Raw genomic sequence first — 19,296 nt, forward strand, 5'->3', positions numbered from 1 at the left:
TCAGGTTTGCATATATGGGTTCTGGTGTACACTAATTAATTCATCTACAATTAGAGGCCTGTTATCCCTTGAGCTTATTTATAAAGTACTTCATTCCTTCATTAATTTTACTGGATAACTACTATCCTTTTCATAAAGTCAATTTTTTTATCCTGTGTGTAAAGCACTTCTAGTTTAGTTGCCTGTTCATTCCAAAGTTTTAATATATTTTGGTTCTGCAACTTATTTCTTTTTTTCTGCTTTGTAGAGGGAATAATGTATATCATAAATTTATGAATCCTTAGATAATTTTGAAAACTTCCAGTATGTTTCCTCAAAGTGTCAGTTCTTCCACTGAGGAACAAATCCAAATCATTTTAACCTATCTTTATAATTGTCTGCATTATAGTGATTCTAAGGAGTCAGGCTCACCAATTTTTGTTCTTCAGAGATAGTCCTATCATCCTTTTACATTATAGATCTCTGAAGAGATTGAATATTAGTTTTTATTTTCTTAAAAAGCATCTTTTAACCTATAAATAAATTAATGCTAAATGGTTTAAAAACAAGAGCATAAGCTGGGTAACCTCAGGCATGTTCTACAAGGACACCCAAATAATTTCTATGAAATATGATTTTCATATGTGGTTTACACTAGAATAATGTGTTCTTAGCTGCTAATATGTTCCACTGAATTACACTAAGCAACTATATAAAAACAGGCTTTTACAGAGAAAAATTCTAAGATGTCTTTTATGATGTTTGATGGACATTCAGACAAACTGATTCTATCTGTTTGTGGAGAATAGAGGTGTTCATTAACTTTCGTCAACAATCTTACGACATAGAGTGATAGTTGTCATTCACATATGGCTGCCTCAAGAAGAGTATTTACAATGGTACTCTCTCTGTTTCTGCTCCTGCCCCATTTAGGTCCTGAGCAGGTCTTGAACCTACAATATTCACCTCTAAAAGCATGCCACCTCTCCTTCTTGAGCTAAAGAAACACTTCCATTACCTGTAGCTACAGTAAACGTTTATCCTCCTTTATGGATTAGCCGCTGTAATGAGACACAAACACACACTGCATACATAAATGTGTGGGTGCCTGTGTAACCCCCCACATCAACAGTTCTACAGAATCTGTCAAACAGCTCTGTTAAAAAACAGCTTTTGCCAATCAACAAGGATTTTTACCAACAGATTAATAAGCAGGTTGATTAATCTGAACATTTAATACTTAGCAAGATAAACTTTTCTTCAACCATTCAAAGATTGTTTTCTCTTAATTTAGGTTCAGCATTTTTTTTTTCTTCTATTGTAGCCAACATTGGTTCTGTATCAGGTTCACATATCCGCAGTGGTCCTGAATTAATCTGTTACTTGCGTCCAACAGGATTCATTGCCAGCTAACGTGTAATAATTGCTGAGTCTGCATAACCAAGATGCTTAACGAGGAATTTTTTAAAAAGAGTGTGGAAGGCTGAATTGTCTCAAAGAGGAGGTATTTGATCACATTGATTGCTTATTGAAATTACTGCTGATAAAGTAGAGTTTGACATTAATGGGCACTTTTTCAGTGGGCTTCCTTAATTGTGCACTTAAAATGTCCAGTTTGCATGTGCAGACCCCACATTTCCACATACTAGAGTGTGAATCCAATCCTGCCCCTTCTGCTGTGGCTGTGGAGGGCACTGGCTGCGGTAGAAATGATGCACTTCTATTACCCAAGGGATGGGGTGATGCAGCTTGCGGTATGTGGGTGCACTCCTCCCCCCCTCCCCCGAGATATCATTGGGCCCTGACTCCTCCTTTTTGGGCTCCTTTTGCCAAACATGGAGTAGGACGAGGCTGATGGGTCGTCTACATGAATCCACTGGCCATTAGCATGTGCTCATGTAGGGGCCATAGCCAGCCCGAAGGCTACTGCTGCGACTCCAAAGCCTGTTATAGAAGATAGGATTATGGAGGTTGTGTGCTTATAGACAGATGCATTCACAAACTGATAGCTATAATTGAGGAAGCTGATGGAAAATTTGTCCTTATATCCATTTGTTCATCATACAGGAGAAGCAGAGTTTAACAGTTCATGTCTGGCTCTGGGTTCATTGTATCTGTTCGTTTAATTAGATTAGTTACCTAATTAGACTAATTATTTTGTGTTTGTAGGGCACTTTGAAGATGTAGAGCATTGTAAGTGTTGTTTTTAACAGTGTTCTGTCACCTGGACTGAGCAGTTCATTATGATATTAATATAAGACAAGATCAGGACAATATTTTGCAAACAAAGAAAAGACAATGGAGGATTATAAACAGTGGTGCAGCAGTTGGTGCTCGTCCATGAGTCAAGGGATGTCCCACTGAATAAGCCATAGTTTCAATGCTAGGAATATTTTACCTTCAGCAGCTCATTCTGAAGTTGGATGGAATACTGAAACGTTTGCAAACACTAAGTGAGCTTCAGGCTCATTGACTTATTGCGATGAACTTTCAAATGTGTTTGAAGCTTATTGTGCTACTTTACCAGTTTGATCCTGGGTTTCTTGCACACTTCTTACTCTCAGTGAAGCAAAAAAATGAACAGGCTAATGTAACAGAAATTGGAGGAGTGACATACAACAGCTACATTTGGTTCGAATATCTGTATTGCAATGGAAAGTCAATGGCAGTTTTAGGTGACAAAAAAGGCATCAGTGAATATTGAAAAATGTGAGAGAAAAATATATGTGAGAATGATGGGGGAAGAGGAGCAAAGGAAGCGAATTGTTAGCAAGCTGCATGGCATAGGATGAGATGCTAGCAGGGCCGGTGTAAGGATGTTTCGCGCCCTAGGCGTCCCCCCCTGTCCCCGAGCCCCCACCCTGAGACGCCCCCACCCCCACGGCAGCTCCCCCGCTCCGCCCTGAGGCGCCCTCCCTGCGGCAGCTCCCCACCCTGAGGCACCCCCCCGCCCCAGCTCACCCCTGCCCCGCCTCCTCCCCAGCACGCCATTGCTGCTTCACTTCTCCCGCCTCCCAGGCTTGCGGCGCCTAAGCTGATTGTCGCCGCCAACCTGGGAGGCGGGAGAAGTGAAGCAGCCACGGCGTGCTTGGGGAGGAGGCGGGGCAGGGGTGAGCTGGGGCGGGGAGTTCCCCTGCATGCCACCCCCCCTCCTTGCTGCAGGCTCCACTGCCCCAGCTCCCTCCGCCTAAATGCCGGCGGCGACTGGGGCGGCCGAAGATCCGGCCACTGCGGTTGCTGCCGAAGAAAATGGCACCCCCCCAAATCCTAGTGCCCTAGGCGACCGCCTAGGTCACCTAAATGGTTGCACCGGCCCTGGATACTAGATTGGGAGTCTGGGCTCCTGGGCTGTATTCCTGGCACTGTGATTCACCTGCTCTGCTTACCTTGGATAAGTCACGTCAACCTCTCTGAAAATGTTTCCTCATCTGTAAAATGGGGATAAATGACACTTATATTCATTAGTACAGTGCTTTGAAATTCTTGACTGAGAACCGCTCTAACACAGGTAAATATTATTATTCTAGACCAGGAATGATAGAGCTGTGACAGATATCTTCTGATGGTCTCTTCCTGCCCTTGTTCAAGATTTACAAGAGTTACAGTGGAAGATCAATAGCTGAGATAGGTAAGACCCACAAAATGTTGACTCAATTGTTAAAGGAGCCACAGAAAGCCTCAGCAGCAACCAAATTAGTGCTAGAGCAGAATGTTATTTTATTTTAATACTGTTTATTTACAGACTTACTTTCATTATATATTTAACCTTTTTAAAGTGGCCCTCTAAATACAGGACTTCCCATTTCAGTGCAATTATTGTTAATCCAATACAGCTCTTGTAAATCCTGCCTGTAATCCCTGTAATAACCTGTCCCTGTTATTGCAACAGTATGTCCTCATTTATATTCAGTGGCTGTGCTTCACTAACAGCTACTTCGCTCTGCTCTGTGTCCCACTGAAAAAGACTCTGGCTCCGGTTTGGACTCTTTATACATTCTCGCAGCCGGAGATTCTTTACCAGCCTGACCTCGCAGTGGTCACTCAATAGTGCCAAGTGTCTATTTCTTGTGAGGCTAGTCCAAACAAATGAGTGGGGTGAGACTTCTGCTTCTCCCTATTGTGTCTGACCTGAACAAGCTGGGAGCTATATAAAACATCCCTTGGGATTTGGAAAGCAGAAGTAGGCACTGCAAAGAACATTTAGGAGATTGGCTGGCTCTGTCATGTGACTGATGCTAGGCAACATGTGCTATTGGCCTTCTTGGTTGCCGACAGATCAGAAGGAACATCAGTTTGTGTGTGTATGTGCAAATGAGGCTGTGCTTTCTCCACAGCAGTCTGGGGGAGCTTTAGCACTTCTACTGAGGTAAGCAATAATGATGTCTCTTTATTCTAATAAATTAGCTGCCAGGAATGGATGCAGCAGGATTTTCTGGTGCACAAGCATAGAGTAAAATAGAAAAAGGGCTCCACTCTTAAATTCTGTATTCTGCTTTCTTTTGATGTTTTTTAAATTCTAAATTAAATGTGATCAAAGGTGATAAATACTCAAATATGCCTAGCAGTTTTCTTTGGTAATTAAAAATCATTGTATTCTATTTTAAATGTTTTACATCTTGAGAATATTAAATTATATATTGGCAAGCAGTTGCACAGACAGGCATGCATTGGAAATAGTGCATAGATACATTCCTGTCTTTATGAAGCAGTGGAGAGGGAGAGGAAGGTTGATATTAATACCAATCTTTACATGAAAAGCATCAGGTCATTTTTACAAAGCAGGCTGTTTAAAACAAAACCTGTAAAAATGCCTGCCAAGACCAGTCATTTATGTGTGTTCTGAGATGCATGTTGGCAATATTAAACCAAAGGCGCAAGACTGATGCTCAATATGCTAATGGATTTGGAATCTATGGCTTGTATATTGCATTTAAAGTAGAACAGTGAATGAAAGACAGCAGCCTGTTTAAACAGATCTTGAACTGTAGCCAATTAAAAAAGCCCATTGTAGTCCTGTGGTAGGCATACATCTTAGCCAACTGCTTCACAAGAAACAGATTTTTATGTATTTCCTCCAAAACTATAGAGTGGACTGAATAATTGCCCTATGGAAAATATTTTAAGAATATACTGAAAGTGAAGTTTATACCAAAGATAATTAAAGCCATTGTTGAAAAGAATTAAAGCTGCTAAGGATTAAACTGACTGCACCACAAAAAATGAAAAGGAACTGAACTGTACTATGAATAAATGGCTGTGCAGCAAAACTCCAGAATCTATAATCAAACTGAGAAAATCCTCCTTCTGTAAGTACAGAGAGCATTCATGCATTCAGGCTACATGGATGTAGTAGCTTGTTCAGAGAAGCTGCTGTGAAAGAGAAGTTAATGTCAAAACTAAGCAGGATCAGTCTTTTAAAATACTATAGCTCTCCCAGGAAGTAAATCAGAAGTGAGAATGTGCTATTGATGAATGATGCTGTCATCTTTCAGCTGCTGCTGAATGTTTCTAATTCAAAAGACCAGAGTAAGCAGGAAAGTTCAAAAGACCAAAATAAATAAATAAATAAATAAATAAACCCCACAAAAAATCCAAACCCACTAATATATAACATGCCTCTGCAGTGTTAATTCTGGGAACCAAATGCTATTGCACAAAACTAAAAAAGTTCCGACTGTTTTCCGTTTGCAGAACCATTTAACCAGTAGCAGTTAAATTTCATGACTTTACCTATATAAGAAAAAGCAGTACTATATGCTAACTGGATCTAGAAGCAGTCTATTTGCTCGACTTTAACACAGAACAGTCAGAATTAAAACTAGGCATGCAAACATTGAGAATGTTTTCTATTATGCTGCTCTCCCCTAGTGAACTATTCTGATCTGCTTTGTTTGTAAAGCTATTTAGTACTATAGCTTCCTATCATAAAGTTATTTTTGATACCATAATTAGCTTATCACCAGTGTAAGCGTAATGCTGGCTGTTCTAATTTTCAGGGATTTTGTACCATACTTGCAATTTGTGAGTGCCAACAATTACTTAGAAATCCACGAGCTATTTTTCAAGGTTGAAAAACTGGGAAAATACCTATAGTCCAGTTAAAAAGGATGGAATTTGTAAACTGATGTTCTCTGTATTTGTTCCAGATATGGAATATATTGAACTTTTACTCTTCTCATAGGTGTGATTTAAAAAAAAAAAAAAGATAGAACAGGATATATAAACAATGATAACTGCTTGATGCAAAATACCAATACGTCTTGAGCATATTAATAAAGTAAAAATAAAGATCTTATGTTATCTAATATACAAATAAAAATTGACATGCAAATATTATACAAAAATAGCAGAGAAATACTTACACAAAATATGTATTTATGTACAGACTTTTTTGACATCCAGTGCTTTACAAAGTTTGATAACACTAGACTGCCTCATCCCCTCTGCCCCTGACATAGGGAGGCAGTAATACTAAATAGCTCTGGTGTAGCATCTGCACTGCTCCCTTCCCCTGGAGGCTTTGCACTGGGAGGCTGTACAAGGTGTATTAGGCCTAGAGGCCCCCTGCAGGAGGCCTTGTGATCCTACCACACACACCCTTTCCCAGAAAGGAGCAGTAGAGAAGTCCTCCAGGCTGCCTAGAGTGGCTGCAGGGGAAGCAGCCAATAAGAGAGCTGCAGGGAGCAACCAATTTGGGACTGGGAGAGCCATAAAAAAGGAGCTGCAGAAGTAGAGCCAGGTAGTTGCTGCCTGGAGCTGGAGGAGTGAGAACTGTGCTCCTGGTTGGTTGACCGACTGAAGGAGCAGCAGGACCATCGACAGGTCAATTGCTGGCAAGGACCAAGGGAGCTCCTGGCTGACTAAGTAAGGACTGAGCCCAGGAAGGGCTGCAGGAAGACAGTGTCTCCAGTGAGGAAGCCCTGGGGATATGGCCCCATACTGGGGCTGGGACTATTTAAAGACTGAGCCTGGGGATGGGTACAGAGATACCAACAGAGGGGTCCTGGAACAGGCCCCTGGTGGACTGTATGCCCCAAAAGGGGTCTGTTCTGTTTCACATACAGACTGTGTGAGAGACTTGGCCGGAAGGCTAAGTTACTGAAAACCCTCCAACAGGGGTCATCACAAATAGAGACTGCAGGCACACACACTTGACTAGGGGGTGCTTGCAAGAAGGGCGTGCCACCCTGTTACAGAGGCAGTTTTAAACTGAAGCATCAGCAGCGGATGGTGCCTGGCAAATGTGTTGGATCAATTTGCAGCCATGCTGCCCTAGCCATGCCCTCTCTCTCTCCATAGTTGCCCAAATTTGAGATTTTGTTGGTGATGAGGATCCCCTAAAAGAAGATAAGTTGTTAAATGTATGCACTGCAACCTTACTTCCATGTGTACATTCTACTGGGGCTGTAGGTTACATCAAGTCAGCATAACCTAGGGTGGAATCTAGCCCAGTGAAGATAAATTCTCCTCTCAGAACTTGCTTATAGTACAGTTTTTGGTGCTGTTGTAACGTGAGCTAATCAGTCACCAGATAACTCAAGATAACTAACGTGACTGTAAATTCTAGTACAGATTCTCAAAAAAGTTTGTTCCTGATAATGGTTCATGGCTTTGTGTACACTACAGTTCTTTAAATTGATTGTTCCAAGACACAAATGTTTGTGGAGTGTCCAGATTAGTATATACAAATGTGTTAGTTTACTAAAGTTAATTGGCAATCAATTATCTTGAGTTTAAAATCTCTAGAGTAGACATACCTCCTCAGAGTTAAGCCAGGTTGAACCACAGCTGAGAAAACATGTGTGTCTTGGAACAAACATTTGTGAGTTGGCTACAGAAGAGTTTACAATCTTATTTGTTAACTTGAGTTAATTGCGATCAGTTAGCTCAAGGTACAAGACCAAAAAATCTAGTATAGATATACACTGAATTGTTCCAGTTAATGTACTTTCATTGGTGTAGCTTGAGAAGAATTTGTCCCAAGGCATATCATGGCCACAGTGGGTAGGTAGACTAGGAAAATTAACATTAACTTTCTGACTCAAACCAACAAAAGAAAAGAGGTACATAGTTAAGGCTCCCATTTTACCCAGAACTAAAATGGGTATTTACTCTAGGTGGCTATTTCAGACACTTCTGTTCAGGACCAGATTCTACTCTTTGATCCAGTTTGCACCGTGCGTAAAGAAAATTGCTTGTGCCCTTGAACACGTGTGCCATGGCTGACTTCCTTGAGCTTATCTGGTGATAAGCACTAAGTTTGAGATTGAAATGTGATCAGTAGTTTGCAGTGCTGTCGATCCAGCTCCTACAATAAAGGGATAAATCCTACTATGGCTGGGGGAGACCGGGGGGGGGGGGGGGGGGAACTACCAGGCTTGCCCCCACTGTCAGCCAGGGCAAGATTCCTCATAGTAGATTGAGGCAGTGGACTGTGGGAGCACTTAGACCGGGGTGGGCAAACTTTTTGGGCTGAGGGCCACATCTGGGTGGGGAAATTGTATGCAGGGCCGGGGCAGGGAGTTGGAGTGCATGAGGGGGTGCGGTGTGCAGGAAGGGGTTCAGGGCAAGGGATTGGGGCAGAGGAGGGGTGTATGAGGGGGATCAGGGAAGGGCTGTAGGAGGGGTGCAGACTGTGGGAGGAGGCTCAGGGCAGGGGGTTTGGGTGCAGGAGGGGTGCAGCAGGGGACACAGGGCAGGGGGTTGGGGTGAAGGAGGGGTGCGGGGTGCTGCTGGGGGCTCAGGGCAGTGGGTTGGGGTGCAGGGTGCAGCAGGGGGCTCAGGGCAGGGGGTTGGGGTGAAGGAGGGGTGCAGGGTGTACGAGGGGGCTCAGGGCAGGGAGTTGGGGTTCAGGAGGGGTGCGAGGTGCAGGCAGGGGGCTCAGGGCAGGGAGTTGGGGGGTGGAGTGCAGGCGGGGTTCGGGCTGCCGCCCAGTGCCACTTACTTCAAACAGCTCTGGGGTGGCAGCGGCGCACACCGGGGCCAGGGCAGACTCCCTGCATGCCTCCCCTATCACCAGCCCCGCGCCACTCCCAAAAGCGCTGCAGCCCGAGGGGGAGGCGGATGGCTCTGCGTATGTTGCCCTTGCCGTGCCTCCAGGTACCTCCCCCGAAGCTCCCATTGGCCGCAGTTCCCCGTTCCCGGCCAATGGGAGCTGCGAGGGGCGGTGCCTGGAGGCAACACACGGAGCCCTCAGCCCCCCACCGACTGGGGACGCAGGGTGATGCCGGCGGCACTGCGGGCCGGATCCAAAGCCCTGGGGGGCCGGATCCAGCCCGCGGGCCGTAGTTTGCCCAACCTTGACTTAGACTGTGCTCGTACTGAAAAAGGCAGCTGTTTCTGCTGCTGCTGGATTGTGCTTGCTGCTGACCACAGCATATGTGCTAGCTAGCTGAAGAGCTAGTCATGACCGTTTAGCATGTTCATAGCACTCCCTTAGAGATGTGGTGGATGAGCTGGTGCAATTATTGGCCCTCTTTCATACTGCCCTCTTGAGCACCGAGGAGAGATACTGGCTTGCTGGCTTTGTGGAGGAAGAGATTCCCTGGGCTCTTCGTTCCTTGTGCGCCAGACGGCAGGATTTTATCCACACAGTGCTGCAATGCCTCAGAGAAGTTTTGCCAGCTAAAGTTGCTGTGGGAACCTCTCTTCAGATGTATGATCCGAAGGAAGAGACAGATAACATGATGCCACAAGTGGGGAATGCAGCAGGATGTTATGATACAGAAGCACAGAGTTTGCTGTTAGCAGCTGTGACCATTGGGGCTCCTGTTTCTAAGGAGAACTCAAGAGGAATAGTCATATCACTTATTCAGTAGCATGTTTTACCATTTGGTTTAGTCTTTAGTTTACACTGTTTCATCAAGACCTCCCATTTGTACAGTGGGAAGTCTGCAAATGAAATCCTTGTCCTTTTGTTCAGGATCGGGTTTCTATTGGCTTAATCATGTTAGTGAGGTTCTTGTAGAGAGACAGGGAACATAGACCTATTTAAATGCTCTCCATGAATGTAAAGGCAGAAACACATGCTACCATCAAGAGTCACTGGCTGAGCACATTAGGAAAGCAGACATGTGATTAGTTTTGCCCACCCCACTAGCAGCTGTCACAACACTCTCCAGTAGTTCCTACAACTGATTGAAGTAACTAGCCAATTTAAAGTGAAAACTAGGCACACATTGATAGCATGAGATTTTTCAGAATCTTTTTTTTCCAGGTAGAGAGGCAGCCTGGTCCAGTGGATCAAGCACTGGATTGGAAAAAAAGAACAGGAGTACTTGTGGCACCTTAGAGACTAACAAATTTATTAGAGCATAAGCTTTCTTATGGAAGTGGGCTACAACCCACTTCTTCGGATGCATATCGGATGCTACCCTGAAACACTGGATTGGAAGTCAGCAGACCTGGATTCTGTTTCCATCTTTGCCAGTGATCTGCTGGATGACCTGGGGCAAGTCATTTTAATCTTTGTGCCTCAGTTTCCCCATCTATAAAATGAGAATAATGATACTGACCTTTCTTTATAAAGCACTTTGAGATTTCCAGATGGAAAGATCTATATAAGAGCCAAGTATTATTATTATTTTATTATTTATTATTATTGTCATATACAGAAGGCTATTAAAGACTCATTAGTGACCAACCTGTGTACCCAAAATATTGCTTTCAATAGAAGATGCCATAGGACTGCAATTAATTATTCATATTTATCTAGCCTTCATAATGTAATAGGTCCATCACAAATACAGATAATATATGGTCACTGCTCCCTCGGGCTTACTGTTTAAGCTTAGACACCATTTGTAACAAGGGGGGGAAGTCACAAACAAAGGGGAGGAGGATGGGAGATCAAGGGTTACAGCAGTGAAATGGGGTTACTTTTAGATTTGATATCAAAACTTCGTAACAATTTAATCTAAGAATCATGTTTCTAAAATGATTGCTATAATTTGTTTTTTGCGTGCAGTGTGGCCAATAGCTGCACCATAGCCAGTATTGAGGTTTCTCATGGTGCCTTCCGTTAGCCTTCTTTCCCAAAAGTGCTAATTACTTACATCTCCCATTAATGTCTGTAGTAGGATTGGTGGTTGCTCATTGCCCTTTAAAAATTAGGCCAGTAAGTATACCTTTCCCTTCCCGCCATAGTGCAGCACTGACTCTGGCAACACACGAGAGACCAGAATATTAACCCCTCTTCCAGGGTTCTGTAAATGTCCCAACTCCTTCATTCAAGTGAAGACTCTGAGAAGACAGTTCACTATTTCTTCCTCAAGGAATGCTCTCAATATGGTACTACAGTACTGAGACGGTGCAGAGTGTGTCCCTCCGTGGTTGGGGAGGAGGGGAACGAGAGACTGGGGCAGTCAGCGAACCTTAGGAAAGGGGTGGAGAGAGAGAAAAAAGAGAAGGTAGGATTTTCACAAGCCACCTGAGTCCCATTTTCAAAGGTGATTTAGGCACTTAGGAGCCTAAGCCTCATGGGCTTTCAGTGCATAGCAAGCAAGGAGGAAGGTAGAGACTAGAAGGGAATGGCATAGTTCTGTTGAAGTCAAGCAGGGGAAAGAATGGAATATCCAGGCAGTGGGTTGTGGCTATGAAAATGCAGAGCAAGGGGAAGGAGAAAGCCAACCAGCACATTGTTTGAAAGAAGCTGGTTGTACCACCCTCATTGTAATGCCATTAGTGAGAGTCAACAATGTTGTGTCATAGAGGGGTATTCTTGTACAAAGGGCAATTATGACAGGGTTTAATGTAGCCATAGTCTATAGCTTAGTGACATTAGTGTGAATCAAAGAAAGAGGAGTGTTATAACAGGGAGCCCTATGCTGAGGTGGGTATGTGCTGTTCTGAAAGCACCCAGAACGCTTGCCCTTTTGCACAATGCTGTGCTAGGACTCAAAACTGACAGCTCTGATATGGTGTAATAATAAGTTTAGCTGTGCAGCTCCTGTCTTGTGACTTGAATGGAGTCATGTGCTCATCAGAGCATCCAGTTCCTCTCCATATCAAAACAGGCTGGCTGCTGCTGCCACTGAATCCCAGGGTATAGAGCACTGCTGCTGTCAATTTGCAGTGTTCAAAATAGCAGCCGTATTAAAAAAAACAAACCCCTGTGTGTTCCACCTTTAGTACTCTCTATCTATTGAGGCATTACTGGAGCATACCAGGAAGTGCTCTTTCATAAGGCATCACAAAAGCGCCTTTCATAAGGAATCTACTTGAACAAAGTAGATACAGTGATATCATAATGATTTATCCATGTACCCTCTTACTATGCTGGCAAAGGAAGAAATGGGGGAATATATAGTTAAATAAGCCTTACATGATCACTCAAGGGACCACGGTAGGGTTGCCAACTTTCTAATTGCACAAAACTGAACACCCTTGCCCTGCCCCTGCCCGAGGCCCCATCCCTTCTCTAAGGCCCCACTCCCACTCACTCCAGCCCCTTTCCTTCTGTCACTCGCTCTCCCCCACCCTCACTCACTTTCCCTTGGCTGGGCAGGGGATTGGGGGGCACGAGGGGGGGAAGGCTCCGGTGGTGGGTGTGGGCTCTGCGGTGGGGCCAGGAATGAGGGGTTCAGGATGTGGGCTAGGGCTCTGGGCTGGGGCAGGGAGTATGGGGTATGGGAGGGGGTGCAGGCTCTGGCTGGGGGTGCAGGCTCTGGGGTGGGGCCAGGGATGAGGGGTTTTGGGTGCAGGACGGAGCTTTGGGCTGGGACAGAGGGCTTTGGAGTGCAGTAGGGGGATGGGGTGGGGGATTGGGGTGCGGGAGGGGGCTCAGGGCTGGGATAAGGGGTTGGGGTGCAGGAGGGGGTGCGGGCTCTGGGAGGGAGTTTGGGTGCAGGAGGCTGTTCCGACCTGGGGTAGAGGGTTGGGGTGCGGGGTCTGGGAGGGAGTCAGGGTGAGGGAGGGGGTTCCGACCTGGGATAGGTGTTGGGGTGCAGGTGGCAGTGTGGGGCCTGAGAAGGAGTTAGGGTGAGGAAGGGGGTTCCGACCTGGGGTTTGGGTGCGGGGTCTGGGAGGGAGTAAGCATGTGGGAGGGGGTTCTGACCTGGGGCAGGTGTTGTAGTGCAGGTGGCAGTGTGGGGTCTGGGAAGGAGTGAGGGTGAGGAAGGGGGTTCTGACCTGGGGCAGGAGGTTTGGGGTGTGGGCTCTGGCCGGGCGGTGCTTACCTCGGGCAGCTCTCGGTTGGTGGCGCAGCAGGGTTAAGACAGGCTCCCTGCCTGCCCTTGCTCTGCACTGGTCCTCGAAGCGGCCGCCATGTCCGGCCCCTAGGTAGATGCGCAGTCAGGCTGCTCTGTGCGGTGCACACTGCCTGCACCCACATGTGCTACCCCTGCAGCTCCCATTGGACGTGGTTCCCAGCCAATGGGAGCTATGGAGCCAGCACTGGGGGCAGGGGCAGCACGCAGAGCTTTCCTGATCGCCCCTGCGCCTAGGGGCTGCAGGGACATGCCGGCCATTTCTGGGGAGCTGCGCAGAGCCAGGGCAGGCAGGGAGCCTGCCTTAGCCCTGCTGCACCGCCAACCGGACTTTTAATGGGCCGGTCAGCAGTGCTGACCAGAGCCACCAGAGTCCCTTTTTGACCAGGTGTTCTGGTTGAAAACTAGATGCCTCGTAATTCTAGACCACCGACATTCAGTTGCAAATGGATATGGTCCTCTAGCAGCCATGCAACAGAGCTACATTCAATACCTTGGGTGATAGTGTAATGATCAGTGCATACAGCACCTCCACTAATATGTGGAGCTGTATCTTTATCTTAGTGTTAAGTTGTCTTGTTTTAATATGTTGTTATTGGCTTGGTTTTGGGAGTGGGGGATGCCTAAGAGGAAGTTAAGCCCTGCCTGCGTATGTGCTGGAATTGTTACTTAGTGTCCCAACAGAGCCTTTGATTTCTGTTATGGAGTATTACAATACACTGTGATGGTTTAAACATGGAAGGTTGCATAATAAGGGTGGTCTGTTGTACAGGCTTCACTGGACTGTATGTATACACACATACAGATGTTTAAATTTACTATGATTTTAAAATATCCAGTTAGTTTGTGGGCCCTCCATAATCAAAATAATTAATTATATAGCTATGCCTTCTTAAATGCTTTGGGCCAGATCTTCAGCTGCTGTAAATTGGGGTGGGGCCACCCAAATCGGAAGAGCTGTATCATTTGACACCTACTGTGGATGTGGCCCATGGTTTTTAGTGGCCTTTGCTTTAACATTTTGGAAAGTCACCAAGAATATAGGGAAGGATTTTGCTCAGCCTATAAAATTCAGATTCAAAGACATCAAAAGTGTGATCAGTGCGTGCTGGATTAAACTGTTAAAACAAAGGTCTATACTGTCTTCCTCAAGTGTGTAGGTCAAGATTAACGAGCTATAGAATGTACATAGTAAAACCTGTCATTACAAAAAGATAAAATAAAAAAAAAATCTCCCTGACTTTCCCAGGTGAGATTCTAAGAGGTAGTACTAATGTACGTATCAGTGGAGTTGTGAGCATTTGGGATCCGTTTTTAAAGCTAGTAAGGCTCTATGGCAGGGGTCGGCAACCTTTCCGAAGTGCTGTGCCGAGTCTTCATTTATTCACTCTCAGTTAAGGTTTCGCGTGCCAGGAATACATGTTAACGTTTTTAGAAGGTCTCTTTCTATAAGTCTATAATATAGAACTAAACTATTGTTGTATGGAAAATAAATAAGGTTTTTAAACTGTTTAAGAAGCTTCATTTAAAATTAAATTAAAATGCAGAGCCCCCTGGACTGGTGGCCAGGACCTGGGCAGTGTGAGTGCCACTGAAAATCAGCTCGCTTGCCGCCTTCGGCACGTGTGCCATAGGTTGCCTACCCCTGCTCTATGGCCTGATTCCAATCTCTGTCACACCTGACACTGAAACCAGTGGGGAAGCAACTCCAGATTTACACCTGTGTATGTTATTTCATTCAAATATTTTCTTACTTTAGCCTTCGTTGGGGCAGTTAGTTCAATGTATGTTCTGGTAAGCAGCCGCTGCACGAGACTGAAGATATTTTGTTAGTTATCCCCATGACACTTCTGGACTTTATATCAAATGAGCTATAGAAAGTCTTAATACTCATGCTCACATTGTTATGTGGGGAAAACTCCCTTAAAATAATACAGTATTCTGCAGCAGTGGTCAAACATGGTAGGAACACCCATGTTTGGGGGATACAACATAATGCGGTCATATTTTGTTTATAAGGGCAGATTCAAGGGATCTCCTATGTTATTTCCCTGTAGATTCATCTCAGTATTTGAACTGAGTCTGTGCCTCATCAGAGTAATTAATCTTACTGAGCCATCAAGAAAACACACAATTCCAGATGGCTTTTCACAAATTCTTCAGCATCCTCGCTCCTCATCCATTCCTCTCTTTGTTCTCCACTGCAGGCTACGCCACATCTATTCCCACTGACACATTCATCTAGTGTCCTGTAGTAATGTTCATTTTGAAATGTTAACCTCCACTATGTAAAGTAGTGGCAGTGGTGTAGAATAGTAGGTTTCTTTTGTTATCCCCAGCTACCAGTGGATTTCTTCACTTAGTGGAGGAACCTCACTGTGGTTCCCTTAACTGTTGCATAGAACAAGCTCTGATATGGATTTCTTTCATTTCTACCACCCTCTTGTTCCCACCCTGCTTTTGACATGGCACACACATTGAATATTATCCAAACATACCCTCTCCTGTGGTTTTCCTTTATTGCTATCTTAAATAACAAACACATCTCAACCTGAACTTCCTTCTGAGCTTGCCTATTCCTAGGGTTTCTCCCTGTAAGACCCACTGCACTGCCCCATGAGCATTCCCTCTGCCTTAGAGAGACTCTCAACCTGTTTATTCTCCCTGAGTTTGAGATGAGTCTCATCTGGTCTAATTCCTGGGATGAATCAGCAGAATATTTTTCTCTCTGAAAGATCCTAGAATCTGCTTCTATCCTACCAACTTCAAGTTTAAAAAAAATTGGATTACCACATTTAAATTAAATATTCTGAATTAAAAATAATTCACTCCTTTCTCTCAGGATAAACCTTTAACACAGATGTTCACAGAGAACTCAACAATTAAAAGTTTCTTATGTATGAATTCAAGTAAGACAAGACCATGTTCTTAAATATGACATTCGCTGATTGAATGTGAGGTTCTGTAAATACGTTAAAGAAAATCCCTTAGAATCACCTTTGTACTCTTCCATCTGCCTATTTATCTTCCAAAAAAACCAATGACCTACAGAAACATTGCTGCGTGTAGGTCATGGGACTGAAAGCACTTCAGAGGAATAGGAGCCACATGGCACAGTGCCATGTGCATTTAAATTGAATGCCTTGCAGAATGAGATATGGATAAGCATCTTGGCATAACACACCCACTTCTGTAAATTTACAGTTTGCACCAGCCAGCAATGCAAAAAGCAAAAAGAAGCAGAATCTACAGTTGAACAGAGAACGGACTCAATGGGCTATGAGACTCTAGATGCGTTTGAAGGCGTCTACACATCCCACTCTAAGGTAAGACAATTTTCTGCCATTGCTGCTTATTACAGACCATCCAGTGTCCAATGCAGTGGTTCAGTCCTAGTAATTTGTAGCATATGATGAGCTTGTTAACCAGGCTAAATACAGATGAAAGAGGCCTGAGTTTTCAGAGGTCAGTGGCAGATGCAGACATTCAGATTCTCTGAAATTTAGGCTCTTACTATATGAAAGTAAAGTGCCTGCTAAAAAAGCCAATATGTTTCTGTAAATATTCCCCAGCTGTGTACATCTCCTTTATTTTTAGATACTTCATCTGCTAATAAGAGGTCCTTTCCTCAGCTGAGACAGTCTAAAAAAAAAATTGTCTCAAAGCCTCCTGATGGGGATTCAATATCTTTGAAACCCAATACCTGATGGGGATTCAATACCTCATCGCAGGATATATTTCAAACAGGAGAGAACCATACCTCTAAACTGTCCCTTGTTATAGACCCAAATATACCTCACCCCCAACAAAATCATGGAGTGATATTTCACTTTTATAATTGTAAATTATTGACACACAGGAAATCATAAACCCTGAAAGTGTTTATAAATAGATGGCAAAGACAGTACATTTCTTGTATTTTTGCTTTGAGCTACTAATACTTTGTCCTTCATTTTGGATCATTTCCTGCCCCAGGACACTGTATCTCTCATTTGGGTGTTTGCATAAAAGGTGTGGTAAGGTGGAGAGTTTTTTCAGTAGTGTCTCAATTTCTTGGTTCTTCTGGGTTTTACAAAGACAGATAACATCACTGTGGCATAGTTGTTGAGGGTAAGTGTAATTTTTGGCACCCTTTTAAACATTTTTACCATTTGGTTTCAGACTGAAAAATGTGTTAAATTGCCCAGAAGTTATTTAGGGAGCATAAGAACAGACTGCCTGCTGTTTGATGGACACCACAAGCATTCACATGTGAACTAAAACCTGGACAGCTGCTGCTAAATCAGTTCAGGGACCCATCGCCCTGACTGATAAAGATGTGATTTTAAAGGAAAGCTTTTTAGAAGGCTAGATTAAGGAATCTCAAATGGTGCAGCTCCAATTTAGAGATGTTCAAAATTGGTAAAACTCCCACAAAATGTTTTGAAGGTTTGGACGATCTAGTTTCTCTGCAGAATATAATGACATCTCTATTTTCTACATTGAAACAATGACAGTTCATATTTCACAGCTCTATTTTCAAATTTTAAAGTAATCTTTCAATGAAATGACCTCATTTTGCTGGAAAATGAGACAATTTTTTAAGTGGAAATTCACAAAATATAGTCATTTTTTTCAATGAGAGGCCCCTTTTTTGGTTCATAATAAAGTAAAAATAAGTCTGATTATGACTGCTGTTTTGCCTTACTCTGCAAATATTTTGCTCCTCTCTTGCGCCATTGTGTTACAGTGAATCAGGTGTGATTTATACGACATATGTAATGCAAAATAGAAAAAAAAAGCTGCAGATTGAATAATTTATTAGCTATTGCAACCATAAAACGAAGAGTAATTCACAAGTCAGAAATCTACTGAGTTGTTGTTAAAACCCTTGATGATGCTTTTGCATATTTGATATCCTGTACATTTTTCCCCATCCCTTTTGGAACTCTAGATCCAAAAAGCTAAATAATGCCACCTTAGGGTTCTGCCAATCAGATATTTGTAAGTGGGATACTTTAATTACCAAGTAAGCAATTACTATCAGAAAGGTCAAACAAAGAACAGACATTTTATTTTAATCTTTTGGAAACTGTAGGCATAAGGACAATTTGAAATGTAGACTCCTAATTTGTACCTACAAAATACCTATATGTATGGGCAGACAGGCACTTTACATGCACAAATGGGGACTTCTGCATTGTTACCGATTTTCATACACATCTACCTATTATGCATGCACAATTACCTGTTACCTATTATAGGCATAGCTTGAGCATGTGTGATTGTCAATTTGGACATATTCTATGTACTGTACAGTTTGTTCTCTTAAGTATTCATTTACTGGTACAGCAAAGCTAGAAAATGCTAGAGTTCTAAGGTTAAATATGATATACTTATGGAAGTGGAAGCAACTTGTCTCTCAAAAATAGGTGTGCATTCATTAGAAGTAAAGGAAAAAACTCTATTTAAGCAGTGTCTATAATGGTGTTTGCAATACTCTCGGCACATACATTTGTGCTTAGAATCTGAGCAGTTCAGAGGAAGCTGATCCAAAAGAAGAATCTTGTTTTCTGCATTTTCTGAAAGCTTGGTGTTTGAAGCTGTGGGGGGGATTCAGGGCCGGCTCCAGGCACCAGCCCACCAAGCATGTGCTTGGGCCGGCGCCTGGAGGGGGGCGGCACGGTGGGGCGCTCCGGCCCGAGAGCGGGGCCGCGACTGGGCTCGTCGCCCTCCCCCTGGCACTCCGGCCGGTCGGGGAGAGCGGAGAGCCACGGCAGGCTCGCCGCCTTCCCCCCAGCGCTCTGGCCGCCGGGGGCTCGCTGCACTCCCCCCGGCGCTCTGGCCGCCGGGGAGAGTGGAGAGCCCCGTCCGGGCTTGCCGCCCTCCCTCCGGCGCTCCGGACGGTTGGGGATTGCAGGCCTGCGGCCGGGCTTGGCGCCCTCCCCTGCCGCGCTGGGGGGGGGGAGGGGGGCGGCGGGTGGCTTTTTTGCCTAGGGTGGCAAAAAAGCCAGAGCCGGCCCTGGGGGGATTGGTCAGAGAGTGCACTACAAACCATGTAATTTCTCCTGGCATATGCCTTGCACAGTAAGTACGCAGGGCAAATGTCATTGCATTTTTAGTATGTGACATA

The 19,296-nt window shown here is 44.3% G+C and overlaps 1 protein-coding gene across 9 annotated transcripts in view; it reads left to right on the forward strand.

Moving 5' to 3' along the window:
- The first annotated feature begins 3,585 nt into the window (after positions 1–3,585).
- The window catches only part of TMEM108 (transmembrane protein 108), a 261,335-nt gene continuing 245,624 nt past the window's right edge, over positions 3,586–19,296 (forward strand). For 7 of the 9 annotated variants that reach the window (XM_042845277.2, XM_065587087.1, XM_005278634.5 and 4 more), the window contains exons 1-2: positions 4,189–4,345; positions 16,389–16,510. The gene's annotated coding sequence lies outside the window, so the exon portion shown is untranslated. Of the gene's footprint in view, positions 3,608–4,188; positions 4,346–6,715; positions 6,844–16,388; positions 16,511–19,296 lie in introns of those variants that run through there. The other 2 variants (XM_065587085.1, XM_065587086.1) reach the window with 2 other exon arrangements.

The sequence above is a fragment of the Chrysemys picta genome, chromosome 2 (genome assembly GCF_011386835.1).
Source record: "Chrysemys picta bellii isolate R12L10 chromosome 2, ASM1138683v2, whole genome shotgun sequence".
Lineage (NCBI taxonomy): Eukaryota > Metazoa > Chordata > Testudines > Emydidae > Chrysemys > Chrysemys picta.